The sequence below is a fragment of the Amblyomma mixtum genome, chromosome 8, assembly GCF_055824585.1.
Source record: "Amblyomma mixtum isolate Tamu chromosome 8, ASM5582458v1, whole genome shotgun sequence".
Classification (NCBI taxonomy): domain Eukaryota; kingdom Metazoa; phylum Arthropoda; class Arachnida; order Ixodida; family Ixodidae; genus Amblyomma; species Amblyomma mixtum.
Window position 1 is genome coordinate 72,482,249 of NC_143019.1, and position 24,866 is coordinate 72,507,114.

Consider the following 24,866-nt stretch of genomic DNA (forward strand, 5'->3'; position numbering starts at 1 on the left):
CGAGCTCTTCAATACAGTATGTTGACACCTCAACAAGAGCATGTGAAGTATGTCGCAGTGCTATATGCGTTTCTCGAGTCAACTTGCCAGTATCATGCTTCAAGCTCAGAGGTCCAACCAGTCTACAACCTTGTTCAAAAACTCAGTCTGGTCACAAGGCAGTGTGGTTATGGGCTCTTTTAACGTGTCTCGGAGGCGTTGACCTTTAACGGTGTCATGATGTTCATTATATTCCACCACGTCAAGACAATGTTAATAAATTCTGGTGTACTATTTTGTATGTTCGAGTGCCGCTTTGGTAGTCTTTAGCACTGCAACTGTCGAACTGTTGAAGATCCTGAGTGCAAGCTTCACGTTTCGTCTCTCCAGGTTGGAAGGATTTAATGCCTTCGGTGACAAAGTTGGAGCGAGTCTCAGTAGCTGATTTTTTTCTTCACCATACAATCTGCACAAAGTGCTTAGGCAGCTGTAAGCATAGACTGACCTTTTGAAAGGGGATTGAAATCTGGAAAGAAGATACACCTCCCACTGTTATGCTGGTTAAGCGAGTTATTTCAGATGCACTTCAAGATGTGGACTGTGTCCAGAACAAAAAACAACAGTCTTAAGGGTCAGATGGAAGCATATCCCAGTCAAAAAAAAACCATTGGAACCAATTGGACATTCCAAATGGAACCAAGTGGACATTCCCATTGGTTCCAATTGGATTTCCCAATTGGAACCAATTGGTTCCAGTGGTGTTATTGGACACCCGACCAATTGGACCCAACTGGACTAGCCAATTGGACCCATTAGGCCAGGCAGTTATTTCACTCAGAAAATATTCACAAAATATGTTATGTTCATTGAGAAAGGTAGCTAAATGTTCGTGCATAGTGTGCTCTAAATTCTTGGACAAATATGTCTACAACTGATCATATGATAATATGCAAAAGGAAAACTCATTTATGAGGACTGCAGGGAGATGTCGTGCCTAGTGCCAATCAATATTGTTCTACGGAATTGAGATTAACATGTTTTTTATAAAAATCAAAGTCAACAGGCACAAATACATCACGCGCAAGCAACATTCAGGCACTAGTAGCATATATTAGCTCAATATGTACATCCAGAAAACATATTTCTGCTCCAACTTATATACCCCATTTGTGAGGCTCTCAAGCTGGGGCCAGTGACGCTTTCCCATTGAGAGCAGTTATTTAATTTAAATTCAGCTGCAGTGGTGGTACAGATGATGAGTACAATTTAGTAGGTTAAGCTGCTGATAGCTCTTGTTATAGGAACCATATTGGTTCTACCTTGCTTGTCAAAAATGCAAACATTCATTGGAAAAATTGGGTGCACTTGGGCGGTCCAATTGGATGTAATGGGTAAGACCAATTGGGCCCACCAATTGGAAACCCAAATGGTCCAATTGGATATCCAATTGGACCATCCAAATGGAACACCATTCCAATTGAAACTAATTGAAAACTCAACTAGTCCAATTGGAACCATTTGGAACCAGTTGGAAATCCAATTGGTTCCAATGGTTTTTTTGACTGGGATGGCTTCCCGTATAGCTTCGCTGTACGGCGAAAAATGACATGGCCTTGTGGTTGATGGAGATGTCTGACACCGCAGCAACCACACGGATGCCAAAGTATTCCAGCTGCTTTATCAGTATCAAGAAATTCATGGAGCTGTTTTGCTTCTATCTGTGCCACTGGAAGTATGTGCACGACATCTTTGTTGGAAGATAGGAAGCTTTGTATCATGAAGACGTATTCAGACTCTAATGCGTTTTCTTTGTTGGCTGCCGCACCCGTGACATATTTACCCTTGTATACAAACGATGCTTGCAAGTGGATGTCATCCACCATAAGTGTCACAAAGTGCTCATGGTCACTTAGTGTTGATGCCAGCCTTTTTTCATAAGACAGGAAAGAAGCCTCTTGCTGCTCTGTGGATGGGTTTACACAGTAAGATGCACATATGCGCCTTATTGCGGGGGGGGATGTGGGAGCTTTAGCTTTGCTGTGCTTCGTATGAATCTATACGCATGAGGATATATTGTGAACATGAGGCTGCACAATGCAAGCAAATCCACTGGGTAAGTTGATGTCTTGCTTAGGAGGATTCGAAGTTGCTGCTTCAAAAATTTAACAACTTCCACTTGCCACTCATTTGGGAAGGCTGAGGATGAGAGTTGGTCTAGAAGTTCCACCGTATGCTTCAGTAGAATCTCAAGGTGCAGTTCGTTCTTTGCAGCACCCTTGTTGCAGTCTTCCACCACGATCAAACCTTTGTCGATCTGTCTCAAGTCACACATTGGAGGAGGAAGTACAAAGCTGCCTAGTTTTTCTACCCTCATTACCCCAAGTACACTCTCAAAGAAAGGTCTGAAGATACTGTCACTGCGCAAGGCGCAACTTGAACATCTTAGATTTTGAAGCACAGGAAAAGTCTGCATTTTCAGCAACCACTTTGGTTCTGAAATCACTCAGTGAGTCCACTCACAGCTTTTAACAGGTCTTGGAACGTGATGATGGAATTCTTCTCTTCGTCAGATGTGTGGGACTCAATTGAAAAGCATATGGCTTCCCGCATAGCCTCGCTGTCATGTCGAGCACGCTTTTCTTCTGGGCTCTCATGAACTTATGTTTCTTGACGAGACAGGTAAGCTGGGCAATTCGGAAAGACACTTGGGACCACACCGGGCTTGAATTTCCTCAGCTTCAGTAATACCTCGATTACCATCCGAGTAATGCTGTCGGTGTAGCTTGTCATGAATTCAAAGTCACCCTGACAGATGTGGTGCTCACAAAACTGCAACATAAATACGAACAAATCACTGCAAGAGAACAGCGGCGGCTGGCACCGTAATAATCCAGCGAGCAGCTAGCACGGCTAGGTATATGACAGGAGCTTCTGTCTTAAACCAGTGATTTACTACAGCAACTACAATCAGATTGCTGCTAGCGAAGGAAAATTTTTTTCCATAAGGAACTAATTCAGCCTGCAAAACAATTTTTGTTCCACACTCAGAACAGGCTGAATGATATCCGATTATTCGTATCTATGCTGTCCAAACTGCCTACTCAACATGGGCTTGCGTATGCAATAATACACGGTGCTATAGTGCCTGAGCATCACGAAAGCAGACGAGAATGCGTTTTTACCACAGTGCACTTCGTCGTTGTGAAGTCTCCACGGCACAGGTTTTGTCCACACTGCATTTTGAGCCGGTTCCAATGAGAACCTGTACACACGCGCTCTCGGTGTATAGTTATAGTGACAGTTTGGTGCACAGCAGCACCCAGTTATGGTAGGTACGTCGCTCGGAAACATCTGTGCAGCAGTGCTCAGAAACATAGCAAACACAGTTCGAAGGAACGCGAGCTGACAATGTGATCCGCGACACGCCACTGCATCATGCAGTGGCATTCCATTTAAAGTTGTTCGCGTTCGCATTTGTTAGCAAGAAGTGGCCGGATTCTTTTCGAATTAAGAAAACAGGTTTAATTTAAGACTTAAGGATACAAGAATGAGATAACTGGATTATTGAAACGTAGGAGGTTCGGCGGATCTGCAGAGTTGAGAGGGCCTCGCCGACGCGTCTCGTATCGTCGGCGCCTCTCGGTCGTCTCTCTCTCATGCTGCAGCGGTGGGGCTTTTATAGCCTGAGGAACGGTGGCCCCTCCGAACTGGCCAATCCAAAGGCGGCACTCCGAAAGGACCAACCAGCGACCGCGCGGCCAACCGCTTCAAATCTTGCCGCGCGCGCTGGCGTCCGGGGGAGGAGGAAACGGCGCCTCGCTGTCTGGCCTCTTGTGACAAGTCCAGGCGTGTTGGTTGAAGATACTTCTCCTTACGACTCCGCTGCCGTAAGGCGCAGCATCGTGGCTTGTAAAGGGGGACGCTCGTAGGAGAAAGTTAGGATGCGGGGCGCCTCGTGGTCGCTGAGCAGGAGCGTTAAATGTCGTGTGCTGGCGTGTTGGGACCGCATGGCTCGTAAGAAATGTGAATGCTGACACATTGGTGTTCCAGTTCAAGCCAACTCATTTCAGCTCGCGTTGATTGTGCTCGCCGACGCCGATCTCATTCCCTTATCTCACTGTCGTGACGTAGGACTGTGGAGAGGAGGACTTGCGCAGGCCTTCTTTCAGTCTAGGAGGTGTTGGATCAGGCCGCACCCCAGGTCTGATTATTCAATTCCATCTTCATTCGGATATATATTTTTTATCTGCTGGGGAATTACGGTGAGACCGGCATTCGAACTGTGCCCTTTGCACGCGATGCAGATGATCTACCTCTACGCCATCGCTAGCACTGGGGTGTAGAAGAGCCATACGCAGAAGTTCTGGGAAATATTTATGTCGGCTGCACAGCCATCATAGTAATCCATTGAGAAGGTAATAAAGGCCAAGAAGGAATGCATGGTGTCAGACAGGGAAACACGATCTGCCCAGTACTCTTCACCATGTGTGTGCAGGAGGTATTGAGACATTTGGATTTGGAAAGGTCTGGGATAAAAGTTAATGGTAAATATCTTAGTAATCTGTGATTCACTGATTGCCTTGATATAAGTACTTCAGGGGATGAAGTAGGCAAAACAGAACGGTGGGCCTCCCGCCGCGGTGGCTCAGTGGTTACGGCGCTCGGCTGCGCACCCGAAAGACGTGGGTTCGATCCCGGCCGCGGCGGCCGAATTTCGATGAAGGCGAAATTCTAGAGGCACGCGTGTACTGTGCGATGTCAGTGCACGTTAAAGAACCCCAGGTGGTCGAAATTATCCGGAGCTCTTCACTACGGCGTCCCTCATAGCCGGAGTTGCTTCGGGACGTTAAACCCCAATGAACCAAACCAGAACGGTGGGCCTGAAAATTATTGCGTAGAAAGCTGAAGTACGGTTCAACAAGCTCGGAAGGGAAACGGCAGTTTACGATACGCAGTGAAGCGTTGGAAGTACTGGCAGTGACCGCGCAGATCCAGACTACGATAGGAAAATCAAGACTGAGAATTATTAATAGGGTAGAGTACGCGCATTTGGCAGGCACTTTCAGTTAACAATCGAACTGCAGTTTACAAAAATCCCTCAATAGGGTTGAACCTATAATGACACCATTTTTCAGACTCAAGCTGTTTATTGCGTGCTGTTCACTATCCACATCGGAGCAACTGGACAACTGCGAGCTCATTTGCTGCAGTGAGTAATTTATAACTGAACTTGTAAGAGTTCTGAAAGTATATAGCACTCCTCATTGCGCGAGCGTAAGGAAGTGCATTCTGCGTTTTTCGGGCTAGGGGTGCGTAGGGGTGAATTCACGACAGGCGGACAAAGGCAACATCAGTTCCACCTTAAATGTACGCAATTCGCAGCCAAATTTCTTTGAAGCGCTCACTCACAACCACAGGAGATTTCCGCGCCTGATTGGAACAGCCCAACGAACATGCCCGACTCCCAATGATAAGCAACGAAAACGGACTCTAGGCTCGCGCCCAGAGCTGAGAGCAAGTACTTATAATTTAAACACCCGACCAGAGGTGAGCAAAAAGAAAAACTAGAAAAGTAAACGCACCGCAAGCATGGCTACTCGACATCTCATCCATACGTGTTTTGCTACGTCTGTAGCAGACGACGCTGCTCAACCGGAAGCGTGACTCAACTTCAGCGCCACCACCACTGGGGTCGTCTTCCGCCCGCTTCCGCCTGGCAGACCGCACATGTGTTTGAGCTCATGTGCGGCGTCCGTGGAGAACGACAAGAACTGGCGACGCGAAATGTTGGGTGGTGAAAAGTTTTGGCAGGTTTTTAGGTTGCGCTGCAAGTTCGATAAGTTGTAGTAGTTTGTTGCCTGGACATTCGGTGTGAAAGTTTGCCGCCAGTTCGCCAGGATATGGTGTGTTTTTGACGTGCCTATGTGCAGTTGGAGCTGATGTGGGGGTGCGAGGAATGGTGAAAATTCGCTTACACTTGCTTGCCTCTCCGCGATGTTATCGCGTAACGACGAGCCCGGAGCATGTGAGTATTGTGCAGCGTAAGAAGCGTCAGAAGTTCACATAACTTTTGTTGGGAAGTTCCTAGGATAAAGGCTGAACTCCATGTAGGCGAAAACTCACGCGAAGGCGACGGCGGCTAACGACGCCGCCGAGCAAAGCACCGTGTAGCTCGGAGCTCTCGCAGAAAATTTTGCTCGTCGCCCGGAAGTTGCTTATGCGATTAGCCAATAGCAGCTTATCCGGCAGAGTACGTCACTGCCGGTAATTTCGCGCTGTTTCTCGAATGTGCCGCATTTTGCGTTAAGTTCTTTCTAGTGCCCGTAGGTGCTACTTTTGTACTGCCGTGGCACACGCCAAGCCCAAGGCTTCAATGAGAGGCTCGTCGACGCCGTGTAGTGCGAGCGGGTCCGTTGGGACCTGCATTCAGAAGCGGCGTGCCGCTGAGTAGCCGCAGCCGTCGATGCAACAGGTGATTGGTCTTGTAAACAAAGCACTCAGTTGGTGCCATCGACTGTACGAAATGCTGACCGTACTCCGAGTGCGGCGTTTCGCAAATGCTGTGTTCGAGGACGTGGCAAGCTGTGTAACGTCGAGCGATCGTTATCTTTCGCTAGAAAATGTGCTCCGCCGGGCAGGAGATTTGCATGCTAAATGCATGCTTAATTTCGTTACAGGCTTTCACGCCTACGCAGTTCCCGATGTGAAGAATCGATGGAAAAATCTGCGCGACACCTTCAGGAGGATGTTCAAAGGGCGCATCCAGGCGAAAAAGAGCGGGGCTGGGGCGGATGGAGTTGAAGAAACGCCCACCTGGCATTTCATCGAAAGGCTGCTTGCTTTTCCGGCGGGACACAATGCGCGGTAGACCGTAAGTCCATTTGGGGGTTATCATTACATTTCACTAAATGTATGCTGTCATGTGCAGTTTCGCGCCGCCGCGGTGGCCCAGTGGTTATGGTGCTTGGCTGCTGACCCGAAAGGGGGGCGGCGGTCGCACTAGTGATACCCTTCGCAGTGTCTCTGTGGTTTAGGCACTCATCTACTGAGCCGGAGTACACGGGTTCGAACCCGACCGCAGCGGCCGCATTTCGATGGAGGCAAAATGCAAAAGCCGCCCGTGCGATGTCAGTGCACGTTAAAGATCCCCAGGTGGTCGAAATTATTCCACTACGACGCCTCTTCCTTCCTTTCTTTTTTCACTACCTCCTTTATCCCTTCTAAGGTGCGGTCGGGTGTCCACCAAGATATACGAGATAGTTACTGCATCATTTCCTTTTCTCAACCAATTTTTAACCATTAATGGCAAACTTGCACAAATTTTCGCAAGTTTCCGGGGTTCTTATTTCGCGTGGTTAATGCCAACAGGGATTTGTTTACAGACACATTAGTGAACCTGAAAAACCAATGCATTTCTAGAATTACTGTACAATTTGATAATCTAACATTGGCATCCTTATCACCACCCAATGCAAGAAAGGCCGCCACGGTGGCTCAGTGGTTATGGCGCTTGGCTGCTGACTTGAAAGATGGGGGTTTAATCCCGGCCGCGGTGGTCGAATTTCGATGGAGGTGAAATTCTAGAGGCCCGTGTGCTGTGCGATGTCAGTGCACATTAAAGAGCCCCACCTGGTCGAAATTTCCGGAGCCCTTCACTACGGTGTCCCTCATAACCTGAGTCGCTTTGGGATGTTAAACCCTCATAAAACCTAATGCAAGATGATGATAGGCTGTCATCTAATATAATGGATTAGAAGGAAATGTTCAACTATGATTTCCCGGCAGGGAGGCGTCTGCAGCATGCAGACGTTGGTGAGTGGCGACACCACGGGGTTAACCCGAGCATCCGCAGGGACATCCCCTCAGGGGGATGATGGTGAACAATGCGTCACCACGGACCCGAGCATCCGCGCTTAGCCGTGCGTGGCATCGCCGTGTCCGGGGAAAAGGGGATCCTGGTGGTTGAGCCGATGCCGAGCGTTTGGACCCTTAAAGGGACCATGAAAAGAATTAAAAGCCGTTTGTAAATGTTAGAAGTGATGCTCAGAAGCATTGACACCAAGTATGAGTCTTCGGAACTCAGCCGGCAATTTATTATGAATTTTTAAAAACCGTGTTTTTCAAAATTCGCGGGCCGCTTGGTGTCTTCGTAGGGAGCAATTCTGAAACCAAAACCGGGAAGATAGACGTCACTAGTCCCATGACGTCGGCAGGCCACCACACGCTGTCATTCGCTAGAGCCGCGGCAGCTTCGACGTCACGGGCACACTTCCGGTAGCGGTGAAAATCGTCTGCTCGAGCTGCCGCGCGACCCCCTGGGGCAAGCGCGAGCGAGGGCATTGCCTTCGCGCATATGGTTTTAATTTACCTCTGCCGCCTCTTTCTGTCGCGAGTTCGGGAGCCACTAGCAGTGCCTTTTTCGACCGCCCAAGATGAATACGCCTTGCTGTGTCGTCGGCTGCAAACCCAGTGACTGGCGAGGTGTTGAACTCAGGCATGTTACTCCTAGAGACGTGCGTGAGCGAGCAGCCTGGATGGAGCGCATCGGACTGCCAGCGTCGCACGCACGCCGAAGACTCCGCGTTTGCGGTCGACACTTCGCACCTGACGCTTACTACTATAACCCAGCGCTCGTTCGATAGTCAGGCATGAATGTCAAGCACCTGAAGCTTCGACCGAAGTCGATGCCGACACTGTTTCTTCCCGCCGGGAAGGTGAGTTTCCAGCTTACAGCGATCGGTATGGACGTTTCACGATATGATCTGCGATGGAAGACAATTTTATCTACGAGAACTTAAAAAAAGGTGCCGCATTTACTTAGGGCACAGGACGAATTCGAAGCGTTAGCTGTCGCGGAGGGCCTTGGCCTGACGGCTACGTACTGCTGCTGTTCACATTCGGCTGCTGCTTCGACATGCAGACTCGGTCCCGACCTTCTTTGACTCTCCCGTCCGTTTTACGACCGTAATGCCGTATGTTCCTTGTGTTCTAAGTCGGGCGGCGCGATTTTGCGATCCCGCAGCCGGGTGTCCAACATCATTCGAGAGCTAGGCTCAGTATATGCACGGTGTTTCACACCAAGACTTGGCAGCATCGGTGTGACGGCCGAACCAGCGCACAAAAAAATAAAACATTGTGTGAGCCGGGAACAGGTCCGGGTCCATTCTGCCAACTAGCAAAGAAACCCGACGCGCGCCGCAATCCAAGAAAGCGCCGAGACCGGAGAGACGCTGCCGACGCGCGCTGCTCCTCGGGAGTGCGACAACCGGAAGTCGTAAACCGAACGTCAGCGAATGACGTTTTCATGGGCGGAGCCCAGTCCCGGAGCTGTTTTCTTTATTTTTTTATGGTGCCCCGCGCGTACGAGTTGAGGGGGGAGAGGAGGAGGGTGATTTTTAATCGCCTATAACTTCGTTGTTATTGATGCTAGCTCAAAAATTCTTGCGCTGGAGTGACGAGTGATGGATTGCCTATCTTTACATAATCTCAATAAATTTGTTTCATAGTCCCTTTAAGGCCCCTCGGCGGAGGCAACACACCACTTTGGCCCCAGCTTCCTGTAGACGGCACCTCCGGCCTGACCCGACCGGGGGAAATCGGCAGTCGCCTTTTCCTGTCCTCCCCTCTACCTTTCACTTTCCTATTTCCTTTCTTACAACTTTCCTGTATCCTCCTCTCTTCTTTGTTTTTTCCTTTTTCCTGGTGGCAAGGGTTAACTGTGTGTGACCAACTACCCTGAGTTGAGTCATATTAGGTTATAGTTAAGGTGTACAGCTGGCGTGGGCAGGACTTTCTTTCAAGTACCTGTCGCGTCCCCTTGTTGGACTCATGGTGGGTGGCTGGCACCATGACCGAAAAACTACATTTTTTTATGGCTCCCCCCCTTTCAAAACTTGATCGCTCTCTCAAGAGAGGGCGGACCGAAGCAGATGACTTTTTCCAGAAAAGAAAAGTATCCTTTCCAAAATTTCATGTCATTCACAGTAAAGCAGAAGAAACACAAGCAAGGATAATATCCCCATTCCAAGTCTCAAAACGCTTGACGGATGCCTTAGGCCTTGGCTACAAGGTGTCAAAAATGGCCAGTGGCGACTTACTTCTTGAACTGCGCGACAGCATACAACACTCAAAAGTTGCAACAATTGTATCCATTGGGGACATCCCTGTCTCTGTGACCCCACATCGGTCTCTGAATACTGTACGAGGTGTCATTTCTGAAATAGATTTTGTCCACCTTTCTGAAAAGGAAATGCTCGAAGGACTTACTGACCAAGAAGTTATAGATGTCCACCGGATCAAGATCCGGAAGGATGGCAAAGAAGTGGACACCAAACACCTGATCTTGACATTCAACATGAGCACATTACCCGAATCCATTGAAGTAGGCTACCTGAAAATAAATGTAAGACCGTATATTCCCAACCCACGCAGATGTTTCAACTGCCAGAGATTTGGCCACGGCTCCCAGAGTTGTCGCGGCTGCAAAACTTGCGCAAAATGCTCTTCGAAGGACCACCAATCCGAAGAATGTGTTGCTAACCTACGGTGTGCAAACTGTGATGGCGACCATGCTGCCTACTCCAGGGCTTGTCCGTCCTGGAAAAAAGAGAAAGAAATCATTACTCTCAGGACTACGCAAAACATTTCTTTCAAAGAAGCAAGAAGGCAATACTCTCAAACAAACAAATTCACCTTCACTGCAAAAACAAACTTCGCCGATGTGGTGCGTGGGCGCGGCGCACCACACCAGGCTTCGGCACCTGTCCAGGCCACACGTAGTGAGCCTGTGGCGGGGCCATCCGCGCCGTCTGGTGGAGTAGCTCACGCTACTCCGCCTACCCCAAAGGAGGGGACGCAGACCCCCGGGTCGGCGGGCCCAAAGACCTCTTCCCACAGGTCGAGGTCAAATTCGAAAATCAATGTGCCTCCTGCACGGTCGTCCAGTGCCTCCGCAGAGGCGATGGACACGACCCCGGGCAGCCCCTCGCCGTCCACGTCGGACGGTCGGCGGAGCTCCCTGGATCGGTCAAAAAGAGACAGGCCCCGAGTCACGGGGCCATAAACAACTTGATCTAGTTTTTTCAATCAGTACAAACACAAAACTAAGATGGCTTTCATAATACAATGGAACTGTAGAGGAATGTTGAGGAACTACAATGATATAACTCATATTCTAGGGTCAGTGATGCCTCTAGCCCTATGTCTCCAGGAGACCAATCTTGGTCCACAACATTCAAATATCTTAAAACATTACACAACTTTTAGGCGTGATCGCGAACATGCAAATAGACTCTCGGGAGGCGTCGCAATCATCATCCAAAGCGGCGTCCCGGCTCAAGAAATCAAACTGAAAACAAAACTTAAGGCGGTTGCGGTTAGCGTCATCAGCTACAAAACCATTACAATATGTTCTGTATATCTTCCCCCACACATCACATTAACATGCCAAGATCTAGAAGGCCTGATCGATGAACTGCCGGAGCCATTCCTGGTAGTTGGCGATTTTAACGCTCACTCTCCGTTTTGGGGAAGCGAACGCTGTGACTCTAGAGGCCAAACAATCGAAGATTTTATACTTTCGAATAATGTCTGTCTTTTAAATACGGGAAAAGCCACATATTGCTGTCCAAGCACAGCAAAAATGAGCTCTCTCGATTTAGCTTTCGCATCACCATTACTTTTTAACGATTTTAAATGGGATGTTTTAAATGACCCCATGGGCAGCGATCACTTACCTACCATCATCAGGCTCTCATCGTCGACTCCAATCATCCCCACAAGGCCACGGCGCTGGAAAATTCAGCTCGCCGACTGGTCACTTTTTACAAAAAGTGCCACTCTGGAAAAGGAATTTTGTGACGACCTTAGCACAGATGAAATTAATGAGAAGTTTACTGAATGCATAATATCGGCCGCAACACTCGCTATACCACAAACAACAGGACTTGCACAAAAGAAACACAAAGTGTGGTGGACAAAAGAATGCACATTAGCAAAAAAACAACAAAAGAAAGCCTGGAGCGCTCTGCGTCGATATCCCACTGCAGAGAACCTACTCACCTTTAAGAAGGCAAAAGCCAGAGCGCGGTATGTGCGAAGAAATGCAGAGAAAACCTCTTGGCAGAAATATGTCTCCTCAATAAATAGTTCAATAACATCAAAGAAAATGTGGGAAAAAGTTCGTAAATTTACTGGTGACCATACCCCTTTCACACTTCCTCTCTTGACGGCACCCGGGACACAAACATCTTTAGAAGAACAGGCCAACATACTGGGCGAGCATTTTGCTGAGATCTCAAGCTCATCCAACTACACAAGCACATTTCAAAAACACAAAGCAATAGCTGAAAAACAAAAATTTCCATCTGGAGCAGGTGTTCATGAGGATTACAACCAGCCTCTCACACTACAAGAATTAAATAAAGTATTATCTTCTGGAAAAAAGACAGCACCAGGACCAGACAACGTGCATTACGCTATGCTTGCACATCTCTCCGAGGCTGCTGTAGAGGCACTGTTAAAATTCTTTAATAAAATCTGGATAACTGGAAATATACCTGACGAGTGGAAAAAAGCAGTCATAATACCTTTTCTCAAACCCGGAAAACCACCAACAAGTCCTAGCAGTTACAGACCAATAGCCCTCACCAGCTGCATTGCTAAATCTTTCGAAAGTGTAATAAACATTAGACTAACCTTCGTACTTGAATCTCGGCAACTACTAGATAAACACCAATGTGGGTTTAAGAAAACATGCTCCACCACAGATCATCTTGTCCGCCTAGAAAACACCATCCGGGAGGCGTTCATCCACAAGCAGCACTGTATTGGGGTCTTCTTCGACTTGGAGAAGGCCTACGATACCACGTGGAAGTTCGGCATCCTCCGTGACCTAGCAGAGCTAGGTATCCGCGGCAGGATGTTGAACTGCTTGAACGACTTCCTGGCTAACCGCACATTCCGAGTCCGCCTAGGAGCAACTCTCTCCATGACTTTCACCCAAGAGAACGGCGTACCCCAGGGGTGTATTCTAAGCACGACACTCTTCATAGTAAAAATGAATTCCTTAGCTAAAGTAATACCCAAGTCCATAATGTATTCAGTCTATGTAGATGACCTACAAATAGCATGCACGTCCTCTACCATATCAACCTGTGAGAGACAAATACAAATCACACTAAATAAACTAGGTGCTTGGGCAGACATAAATGGGTTTAAATTTTCTCCTCAAAAAACAGTAGCTGTTCTTTTTTCATTGCGACGAGGCCTACAGGTCGATCCCAGTCTATACTTGAATCACACTGCGCTACCAATTAAACTAGAACACAAATTTTTAGGCGTAACTTTCGACAAGAAACTCACATTTCTACCACATATTAACAACCTTAAAAAGAAAGCTTCTCAAGCCCTCAATATCTTAAAAGTTCTCTCACGGAAGCGGTGGGGGTCCGATAGAGCAAGCCTTTTACAAATATATCGCTCTCTGGTGCGCTCCAAGCTGGACTACGGGTGCATAGTATATGGTTCGGCAAGAGCATCCTACTTAAAAAGATTAGACCCCATTCATAATCTTGGTCTGCGCCTATCATCTGGAGCATACAGAACATCACCAGTAGTTAGCCTTTACGTTGAAACTAATGAAGCCGCTCTTGAGGATCGAAGAATCGCCCTTACATGCTCATATGTCTTAAAAATCCGTTCTCTTCCGAAACATCTCTGCCATCCAGTTGTCACCAAGTGCCCATCTAAAAGATTATTCATCAACAAACCACATTCTATCAGACCATTACTATTGCGCTTTGAAGACAAATGTGAAGAGCTAACAGTACTAGATGCCCTACCGAATATTGCACAAAGGAATGAATATTTACCACCATGGTACAGCCTGCCTTCAGTATGTGACCTCACAATGACACATTTAGATAAAAAGCAAACGCCAAATGAGTACATATTACAGGAATTCTTTGCACTACAAGAAAAGTATGACACTTACATTGAATTTTATACCGATGGCTCAAAAACAGAAAATCACGTTGGAAGTGCAGTAATCCAAGGAAAAAACAAACAGATAATGCGACTACCAGAATGCGCATCGGTTTTTACTGCTGAGTGTTATGCCATCTTTGTAGCTGTGGAAAAAATAGTAAGAGAGAATATCAAAAATAGCATCATTTACACCGATTCCCTGAGTATGCTCAAAGCACTGCACTCCAGAAATGCTGCTGAACCCATAATAGGTAACATCATACATAACATTGTTAAAATCACAAAACAAAACGTAACATTAAATTCTGCTGGGTTCCTAGCCATGTTGGAATCGTAGGTAATGAAAAAGCAGATGTATGCGCTGCACAAGCCCGGAATGGCCAAATAAAACAAGTGAGCATACCGCACAGGGATTGCTTAAAGTTTATCAACAGTAAACTCAGAAATAAGTGGCAGGCCGCATGGCAAGATCACGTAAACAACAAATTACATTCTGTGAAACCAATTTTAGGGGAATGGCAATCATGTAGGCATCAAGAACATTTTACAGAAGTTATTTTATGTCGGCTCCGCATTGGACACACCCACCTCACGCACAACTTTCTGCTAGCCAAACAAAACAAACCTCTCTGTGAAATGTGTGGTGCTGAACTCACAGTGAACCACATTTTAATTTCATGCATAAAATTAGAAGAACTAAGAAAGAAATATTTCACAACATTTTACAGGGAAAGCATCCCATTACACCCCATGCTACTCTTAGGTGATCGAGCACTGGTTGACATTTCATGTATTTTTAGGTTTCTCAAGGAAGCCAACGTTTTAAACAAACTCTAAGTATTTTTAAAAAGCTTCACCATTAACAAAAACTCTAACCTTGAGGTTGGCGCAGCATAGCCTCAGTTGCTTTTGCGCCATAAAAATCAATATAACTAACTAACTAATCAACTATGATTAGTGGTCTGTACCTGATGGTTGAGCCACTGACCAAACCTTAAGGTGTGCCAACGCCAGGTAGGCTCCACTGCCAGTGGACTTGGCCTTAAGCACTAAAAAATTCCAAAAATGTGCTTCGCGCAACAGTGGCACCCTGTGCACAGTTGCATGCCCTCGTCCTCTGCAGCTGAAACATTGCAGAGCTAGACGCTGCCTCTCGCCAGGAGCCCTCACGAACCTTTCCAAATGTGTTGGTACAGTCAGCATAGCCAGTAGGGCAGTAGTGTCTAGCTGAACTGCTCTCCATACAAAGGAAATTATGCAGCATGCATGTTGCCTTCACTAGGTTGTCCGCATTTCTTGGCTCAAGGTTGGTTCGTCTCTCCAAGATAAACCACCGAGATGCCAAGATGCCCAAAGCGTTTTCAACACATCTTCTGTAAAAGAAACAGTCACAATTTTTGCTTGCAGAACTGTTACGTGTCTCACTTTTTTCACACCAAGCAAAGCCCTTTTGTGACTCAGCTCTCCATACAAAGGAAATTATGCAGCATGCATGTTGCCTTCACTAGGTTGTCCGCATTTTTTGGCTCAAGGTTGGTTCGTCTCTCCAAGATAAACCACCGAGATGCCAAGATGCCCAAAGCGTTTTAAACACATCTTCTGTAAAAGAAACAGTCACAATTTTTGCTTGCAGAACTGTTACGTGTCTCACTTTTTTCACACCAAGCAAAGCCCTTTTGTGACTCAGCTCTCCATACAAAGGAAATTATGCAGCATGCATGTTGCCTTCACTAGGTTGTCGTTGTCCGCATTTTCTGGCTCAAGGTTGGTTCGTCTCTCGAAGATAAACCACCGAGATGCCAAGATGCCCAAAGCGTTTTCAACACATCTTCTGTAAAAGAAACAGTCACAATTTTTGCTTGCAGAACTGTTACGTGTCTCACTTTTTTCACACCAAGCAAAGCCCTTTTGTGACTCGGCTCTCCATACAAAGGAAATTATGCAGCATGCATGTTGCCTTCACTAGGTTGTCCGCATTTTTTGGCTCAAGGTTGGTTCGTCTCTCCAAGATAAACCACCGAGATGCCAAGATGCCCAAAGCGTTTTAAACACATCTTCTGTAAAAGAAACAGTCACAATTTTTGCTTGCAGAACTGTTACGTGTCTCACTTTTTTCACACCAAGCAAAGCCCTTTTGTGACTCAGCTCTCCATACAAAGGAAATTATGCAGCATGCATGTTGCCTTCACTAGGTTGTCCGCATTTTTTGGCTCAAGGTTGGTTCGTCTCTCCAAGATAAACCACCGAGATGCCAAGATGCCCAAAGCGTTTTCAACACATCTTCTGTAAAAGAAACAGTCACAATTTTTGCTTGCAGAACTGTTACGTGTCTCACTTTTTTCACACCAAGCAAAGCCCTTTTGTGACTCAGCTCTCCATACAAAGGAAATTATGCAGCATGCATGTTGCCTTCACTAGGTTGTCCGCATTTTTTGGCTCAAGGTTGGTTCGTCTCTCCAAGATAAACCACCGAGATGCCAAGATGCCCAAAGCGTTTTCAACACATCTTCTGTAAAAGAAACAGTCACAATTTTTGCTTGCAGAACTGTTACGTGTCTCACTTTTTTCACACCAAGCAAAGCCCTTTTGTGACTCAGCTTTCCATACAAAGGAAATTATGCAGCATGCATGTTGCCTTCACTAGGTTGTCCGCATTTTTTGGCTCAAGCTTGGTTCGTCTCTCCAAGATAAACCACCGAGATGCCAAGATGCCCAAAGCGTTTTCAACACATCTTCTGTAAAAGAAACAGTCACAATTTTTGCTTGCAGAACTGTTACGTGTCTCACTTTTTTCACACCAAGCAAAGCCCTTTTGTGACTCAGCTCTCCATACAAAAGAAATTATGCAGCATGCATGTTGCCTTCACTAGGTTGTCCGCATTTTTTGGCTCAAGCTTGGTTCGTCTCTCCAAGATAAACCACCGAGATGCCAAGATGCCGAAAGCGTTTTCAATCTTCTGTAAAAGAAAGTCACAATTTTTGCTTGCAGAACTGTTACGTGTCTCACTTTTTTCACACCAAGCAAAGCCCTTTTGTGACTCAGCTCTCCATACAAAGGAAATTATGCAGCATGCATGTTGCCTTCACTAGGTTGTCCGCATTTTTTGGCTCAAGGTTGGTTCGTCTCTCCAAGATAAACCACCGAGATGCCAAGATGCCCAAAGCGTTTTCAACACATCTTCTGTAAAAGAAACAGTCACAATTTTTGCTTGCAGAACTGTTACGTGTCTCACTTTTTTCACACCAAGCAAAGCCCTTTTGTGACTCAGCTCTCCATACAAAGGAAATTATGCAGCATGCATGTTGCCTTCACTAGGTTGTCCGCATTTTTTGGCTCAAGCTTGGTTCGTCTCTCCAGGATAAACCACCGAGATGCCAAGATGCCGAAAGCGTTTTCAACACATCTTCTGTAAAAGAAACAGTCACAATTTTTGCTTGCAGAACTGTTACGTGTCTCACTTTTTTCACACCAAGCAAAGCCCTTTTGTGACTCAGCTCTCCATACAAAGGAAATTATGCAGCATGCATGTTGCCTTCACTAGGTTGTCCGCATTTTTTGGCTCAAGCTTGGTTCGTCTCTCCAAGATAAACCACCGAGATGCCAAGATGCCCAAAGCGTTTTCAACACATCTTCTGTAAAAGAAACAGTCACAATTTTTGCTTGCAGAACTGTTACGTGTCTCACTTTTTTCACACCAAGCAAAGCCCTTTTGTGACTCAGCTCTCCATACAAAAGAAATTATGCAGCATGCATGTTGCCTTCACTAGGTTGTCCGCATTTTTTGGCTCAAGCTTGGTTCGTCTCTCCAAGATAAACCACCGAGATGCCAAGATGCCCAAAGCGTTTTCAACACATCTTCTGTAAAAGAAACAGTCACAATTTTTGCTTGCAGAACTGTTACGTGTCTCACTTTTTTCACACCAAGCAAAGCCCTTTTGTGACTCAGCTCTCCATACAAAAGAAATTATGCAGCATGCATGTTGCCTTCACTAGGTTGTCCGCATTTTTTGGCTCAAGCTTGGTTCGTCTCTCCAAGATAAACCACCGAGATGCCAAGATGCCCAAAGCGTTTTCAACGCATCTTCTGTAAAAGAAACAGTCACAATTTTTGCTTGCAGAACTGTTACGTGTCTCACTTTTTTCACACCAAGCAAAGCCCTTTTGTGACTCAGCTCTCCATACAAAAGAAATTATGCAGCATGCATGTTGCCTTCACTAGGTTGTCCGCATTTTTTGGCTCAAGCTTGGTTCGTCTCTCCAAGATAAACCACCGAGATGCCAAGATGCCGAAAGCGTTTTCAATCTTCTGTAAAAGAAAGTCACAATTTTTGCTTGCAGAACTGTTACGTGTCTCACTTTTTTCACACCAAGCAAAGCCCTTTTGTGACTCAGCTCTCCATACAAAGGAAATTATGCAGCATGCATGTTGCCTTCACTAGGTTGTCCGCATTTTTTGGCTCAAGGTTGGTTCGTCTCTCCAAGATAAACCACCGAGATGCCAAGATGCCCAAAGCGTTTTCAACACATCTTCTGTAAAAGAAACAGTCACAATTTTTGCTTGCAGAACTGTTACGTGTCTCACTTTTTTCACACCAAGCAAAGCCCTTTTGTGACTCAGCTCTCCATACAAAGGAAATTATGCAGCATGCATGTTGCCTTCACTAGGTTGTCCGCATTTTTTGGCTCAAGCTTGGTTCGTCTCTCCAGGATAAACCACCGAGATGCCAAGATGCCGAAAGCGTTTTCAACACATCTTCTGTAAAAGAAACAGTCACAATTTTTGCTTGCAGAACTGTTACGTGTCTCACTTTTTTCACACCAAGCAAAGCCCTTTTGTGACTCAGCTCTCCATACAAAGGAAATTATGCAGCATGCATGTTGCCTTCACTAGGTTGTCCACATTTTTTGGCTCAAGGTTGGTTCGTCTCTCCAAGATAAACCACCGAGATGCCAAGATGCCCAAAGCGTTTTCAACACATCTTCTGTAAAAGAAACTCACAATTTTTGCTTGCAGAACTGTTACGTGTCTCACTTTTTTCACACCAAGCAAAGCCCTTTTGTGACTCAGCTCTCCTTACAAAGGAAATTATGCAGCATGCATGTTGCCTTCACTAGGTTGTCCGCATTTTTTGGCTCAAGGTTGGTTCGTCTCTCCAAGATAAACCACCGAGATGCCAAGATGCCCAAAGCGTTTTAAACACATCTTCTGTAAAAGAAACAGTCACAGTTTTTGCTTGCAGAACTGTTACGTGTCTCACTTTTTTCACACCAAGCAAAGCCCTTTTGTGACTCAGCTTTCCATACAAAGAAAATTATGCAGCACGGATGTTGCTTTCACTACGTTGTCCACATTTTTTGGCTCAAGGTTGATTCTTCTCTCCAAGATAAACCACCGAGATGCCAAGATGCCCAAAGCATTTTCAACACATCTTCTGTAAAAGAAACAATCACAATTTTGCTTGCAGGACTGTTGCGTGTCTCACTTTTTTCACACCAAGCAAAGCCTTTTTGTGACTCAATACACTGGTTCTAGCACTTATAAAATATCGCACACCTGCAAGTCTATAATGCTAACTGCCAACTGAGTGAGGCCAGAAACACAGTTAAATTTACTGTTAGGTTCTCTCTGGAGTGATACATACCGTCCACGGCTGAGGCGGTAGTTGAACACCTCTTTGGCATCTCTGCGGCTCCCTGGCAGTGGCCGCATGAAATCTGGGTGCGACTGGAAGGCCTTATCGCCAACGAAAACATGAGGGCACACCTTCTCTGACTTTGGCAGTCGAGCTGCACGAGGCAGATTGAGCTTGCCCTGATCCATACGTTGGCCAATGGGGGAGTCTTTAATGATGCCCCCATCACCGATTCTCCCAGGTGCACCCACATCCACCAGCTGAAAAAGATACCTTGCTGTCCACTACGGCCAGCGGAACAATGGAATGGGTATGCTGGAAATAAGTGCGAATACAGACATTGAAGGATTGGATGCAGAGGTGTCACTAGAGTGAACAGTACCCAGTGCGGTGATCTGGCATGTCATCCCACCCTCTACCATGTCCTGATGTTTGCTCTCTGCACCCACAGCAGTTGACCCCCCCCCCCCCCCCCCCCCCCCCCCGTAGTGAGTTTACTGTAGGAGTGTAATGAACTTGTTTTTTGCAGTGCATTCAATTATTGCAACCTAGTGGCTTTTGCAACAACAACAAAAAAAAAGAAAACGACTTTGCCTCCTCAGAATACACACTTGCAATCATGCCACACAATACACCAGTTCAGACCGCTCACAAATTCATTACACTGTAGTGCTAAGTGTGGAATTCGGCGTTTCACACTACTGCACAAAATTATTTTTGCTTTCCTTTTTTCACACACACACTGATTTGGATCTTTTATTTCCCACAGTTTGCGGGGCTGCAGGCCCCTCGGCTAAATACAAGAAAAAAAGCACAACTCCCTTTCCTCCTGAAGATAGGTGATCATTTGCAACCACTTCCAAAACAGTTATATTTCTGCCATAACATGATTACACTACTAATTTCCCACTTATCAAGACCAGACATTAAAAATATATACTGAAAACAGGACAGCGCTTGTCCTGTGTCCTTTCTTTGTCTGTTTTTTTTTCCCCCTCTTCAATCATTATGGACCTTTATCAGCTGGTCCAGCTCAACGTTCTGCTATTCGCCTATGCTATCCGTGGTTTCAGCTATTGCAGGCTTCCTTAAAATGCATGTCGTAACAAGCCCCTCATTTCCCTACCCTTGTCTGTTCAAGTACGTTCATGGCAAATTTCCATACCTGATGTTTGCATAGCTCTTAGGGTCCTGCTTTTTCTTGCACTAGTTCAGTGTGACTGTTTCACAGCCATATGTGACCCTTTCCACAATGCTCGTTAGGCATTGGCAGCAGTTCAACAAATGGATTACTCCCTTTTTTTACATAACATACAAATACTTTGCTTTCATACCTTATAGTTGAAATGAAGGCTTCCAGCATTCTTCGGGCATTTTATTTCGATGTGTTTCCCTTCCACCGCTCCAGGCACTTTGGGAATTGCCACAGACTCCAGAAGTCTGCAGCAGTTTCCCTCTCTTTTGGGACCTGCAGTGTGGAGGACTAGTGCTTAATGAAAACTGAAATGCCTTTATCGTAGCTGTACTGTACTAGAGGCTAGAGTTAAATTGGAGCGAGCATCTTCCAGAGTACCGTGCATGTAGGATGAATTGCCCGTCTGGATGTTTCGATCCCCACCTTGAATGCCGTTGTGGCATCTTTGATCAGCATTCCTGATGACATGTACCTATGTACAACAAGAATTTCATGAAGTTCCAAAACGTGCGCGCTGTGCTACTCTGTGGATTATTACAGCCTAGCAATATCCTGTGCAATGTCCCCAGACAAGCGTCGTGTGCTAAGAGCTGCTCGTCGGCCACGAAAAGAATAATCGCAGTACCCACACAGCCTCCACTCAGAAACACTACGTCCTTACCGCAGCGTCAGACGAGGCGCTCGCCATACGACGTGGGCTCTCTGCACAACCACTCTTTTGTAAGACGACTTTCAACCATTGAGTGCAGGAAGTGAAATATCTCTGGTGACATCCTGTAGAACTTGTATGAAACGGAGAGTTGAGCTAGTTGGTACATGTTTCTTGGAAAAAACAGCGCTAAACGAAGGACAACGAAAAAGAGTACAACAGGACCGGCGCTGACTATCAACTGAAGGCTTTATTAGAAACAACACGCAATATATACTCCAATGACAACCAAGAACGCATGGCAACACCAAAAGCTACAATGATACATCAATCACCTGGATCGAGATACTTCAGTTCACAGTCATGAACTGTTACAGAAGGGATGCTGACGCACGCGTCACTGTTTTTTTGGATATGAAAGGCTTCACTGATTTCGCGTGTTAGTTTATCTTTGTGCTTGTAAAGAATCTTAGTTTCATTAAAAATGGGGGTACATGATTTTTCGGAAGAATCAGGTTGGTTATTCTGGGAACAGTTCCTGTAATGCAAGGCCAAGTTTGACGACGGAGCCCCCCTTAATGAAGTGTTGTGGTCTCTTAAACGGGTGTTCAAGCACCTTCCTGTTTGACCTATATACAAGAACTTCTACAAGAACTTGTAGAAGAGCTATGCATCCCTGTCATGCATCACCTTCATCTGCAAGAGTGCACTGAAGCATGTGCAGTTGTGCTGCTTTCATGTCTTCGCCAGGAACAATGTACTGCTGTGTGAAGAATTCGCTTTCCTTAGTGCACCGCTTCCAGACTGGTCAGAGCCTTCCAGAGCCTTCTTTTTAGAATCAAGCACAACTGCAGAGCGGCGACTTTCCGTTGCCACTCCGTTTCGAGCAAGGAAAAGTGCGCAGGGAAAACTGCTGAAACCAAAACTCCACAACCAAGTACCAAAAGATTACGTGAGTGTTTAGTGAAACAATCTATATTCAATGCACAAAGATGTAAATTGATTTTATTTTGCATTTTTCTGCACAAAATTTTTATCCTTGCAAATAATGTGACTCTTGTTATAGGTGCAAACAGCTTTGCGGTGTATTACGCCAGCAACGCTGGTCGTTGTCTCCATTTCGCGTTCACGTCTGTTTCGCATTGTTGCAACTCATGGAGCTTGGCCGTTGGGTGACGGATCGAATGCCAGCTGTCGTCACCGCGGCGCCTTGTCGCGTCGCTTACTTTTTCGCGCACATGGGGCTCAGTCTTTGAGGTGCCACTCAGTGCTCGGACCTATAAGTAGAAGTTACACTTTTCGGTTTACTCCGAACAACGCCGATAAACGCGCGCCGAATTCATTTAAAATTTTGTCTTTAACTGAAAACTGTCAGTATTTCTGGCATGTATGTCACAACTATAGCTGGCTATTCACTATCAGTTGAAGTAGGTGACAGAAAAAAAATTAAGTGCTGAAACCAGGAACGCGAAATTCAGTACCGTGGTTGGGAGTTTCAAGGGATTTATCCACGAACACACACGCCGCTGCGCATGCAAAAGCTGCGACCCCAGTATCGTTCAGCACATAGCGCTGTCTGCTCATTATTATCTTGATGGTCCGTTGAGTTCTTCGGAAAGGCTCAGACCCTTCCAATCGTTGACGATTCGGCGATCAATAAGCAAGATGTAGAAGTACGTGCCAAGCACGGAGTCCTTCCCGAGACTACACAAGTCTAGGACTGATCTAGGACTGCTGTCCAACGGTTTTGCACGCATTTTTATATGCTTTACAAACAAAGAACTTAGGGCAGTCATGTTTCAAGGCCCGCCCTATACTTCGCTAACCAATGAAAGTCTAACATACAGTAACCACAGCCCTGGAAGGTTGGGCGCAACCTCGAACCCAGGGCTTGGCAAAACGAAAAAAAGAAACATATAAAAAGAACATTCAGGAGACCCTCTCCACGTGGGGCTTCTCACACTATCCGCACTCTCTCCCCTTTCCACTCTCGCCGCCGCACCCACGTGTTGCTTTTCCAGGCATGACGACAGGGCGAGTCACTTGCTGAATCATCTCGGGAGTGATTCGTGCCAAAGGCAGGAAACGAGCCCCGTGATGATTTGGTGCTGGCAGTATATAATGCCAGCAAACAAAAGGGTCCCTCGCGGAACTCAAAAGTTTCGCAGGTTTCCGCGGGATGGTACAGGAATCCGCTGGCGCGCTTTCTTGGTGCCCCGGTGGTACCGGTGGACACCCGCGGTCGACAATGCTAGCAGTCGGCAGTCGTGGCGACGCTGCTAAGCGGGCAGTCACTTTCAGGCTTTTGTGTGTGTTTGCAGGGGACACGTGGGTGCGGAGCCCGTGGCCTTACAGAGAAATGGCCTCAAGAAAGAGGGGGGTGTCAATGAAGTGCGGCCTTACAGCCAGCTTAGGGCCATCGCTTGGATATTTCAATAAAACTTGGGTTGGGCCTAGTTGGTACATGATGTTGTGAAGGTGTAGGTTGCGCAACCAAGGGACGAACCACGAAGAAAGACACGCTTGTGTGTCTCTATGTCTTTCTTCGTGGTTCGTCCCTTGGTTGCGAAACCTACACCTTCACAACATCATCGCTTGGATAAGTAGGTTTTTTTACTGCATGTAAAGACATAACTTTTGGGACCATAATAAGCAACTGTCAATGAGGAATGATGTGTAAATAACACGAGATGTTGCCATTTACACATGGTAGTGCCATGTAGAGTCTTTGTCAAAAGTTTAGAGCCCAGGGGGTTTATTTTGTAGCCTTGCAGTGGGACTCCTGAAGCATTCTGGGAAGTCCTACCCTTTGAAGGAGGCAGAACCAGAAATCTTCTTACCCTGAGGAAATTTGGAGCGCTGGAGATGCATCACGAGCCACACAGTGAGGCTCAGAAGCAAACCCCCTGGGCTCCAAACTTTTGACAAAGGCTGTACATTTGCCATGGTGATGCCACGGTGCCATTTATGTTTGGTGATGTTGCCTGAGTGACTGTCATTTGGGAACACTGCATCATACACGGTGGCAACAAAAGTGGCTTGCTCTGCAAAGATGCAATCAGAACAGTTAGAGTCTTCTTCAGACAGGGGTTCTCTCATCGCCACCTATTAGTTTTGACAAAGGACTCAGTGCACTGGGTCTCCACCCCTTCGGTGGCCCTGCCTCCCAGTGCCACATGTATGGAATTGCTGGTCACTGTCAAGAAGTCCCTTCTCAGCACGATGTCTTTGCAAAGATCGGGCACACGCAATAACCACTGTCTTTGACAGCTGGCTACCCACTTAATCTTGCACCTGAGCGATGTGGCAGACTGACACCAACATGTTGCCAGACGCAGTGCCCGCCTCTCTTTCTTGTGCCCCGTGCCTGTATATTATTGTCAGCAAGTAGATTTGCGCATATTAATCTCGGTTTCTTACCAC

At 46.5% G+C, this 24,866-nt stretch overlaps 1 long non-coding RNA gene and 1 pseudogene across 2 annotated transcripts in view; one reads left to right on the forward strand and one right to left on the reverse strand.

Annotated features, from left to right (window-relative positions):
- Positions 1–565: 565 nt before the first annotated feature.
- LOC149332966 (uncharacterized) lies at positions 566–3,354 on the reverse strand (annotated as a pseudogene).
- A 2,398-nt stretch (positions 3,355–5,752) lies between these two features.
- LOC149332967 (uncharacterized) overlaps positions 5,753–24,866 on the forward strand; it is a 77,337-nt gene continuing 58,223 nt past the window's right edge. Inside the window, exons 1-2 of one of the 2 annotated variants that reach the window (XR_016285272.1) lie at positions 5,753–5,882; positions 6,657–6,850. This is a non-coding gene — a long non-coding RNA (uncharacterized LOC149332967). Of the gene's footprint in view, positions 6,005–6,656; positions 6,851–24,866 lie in introns of both variants that reach the window. The other variant, XR_016285271.1, reaches the window with a different exon arrangement.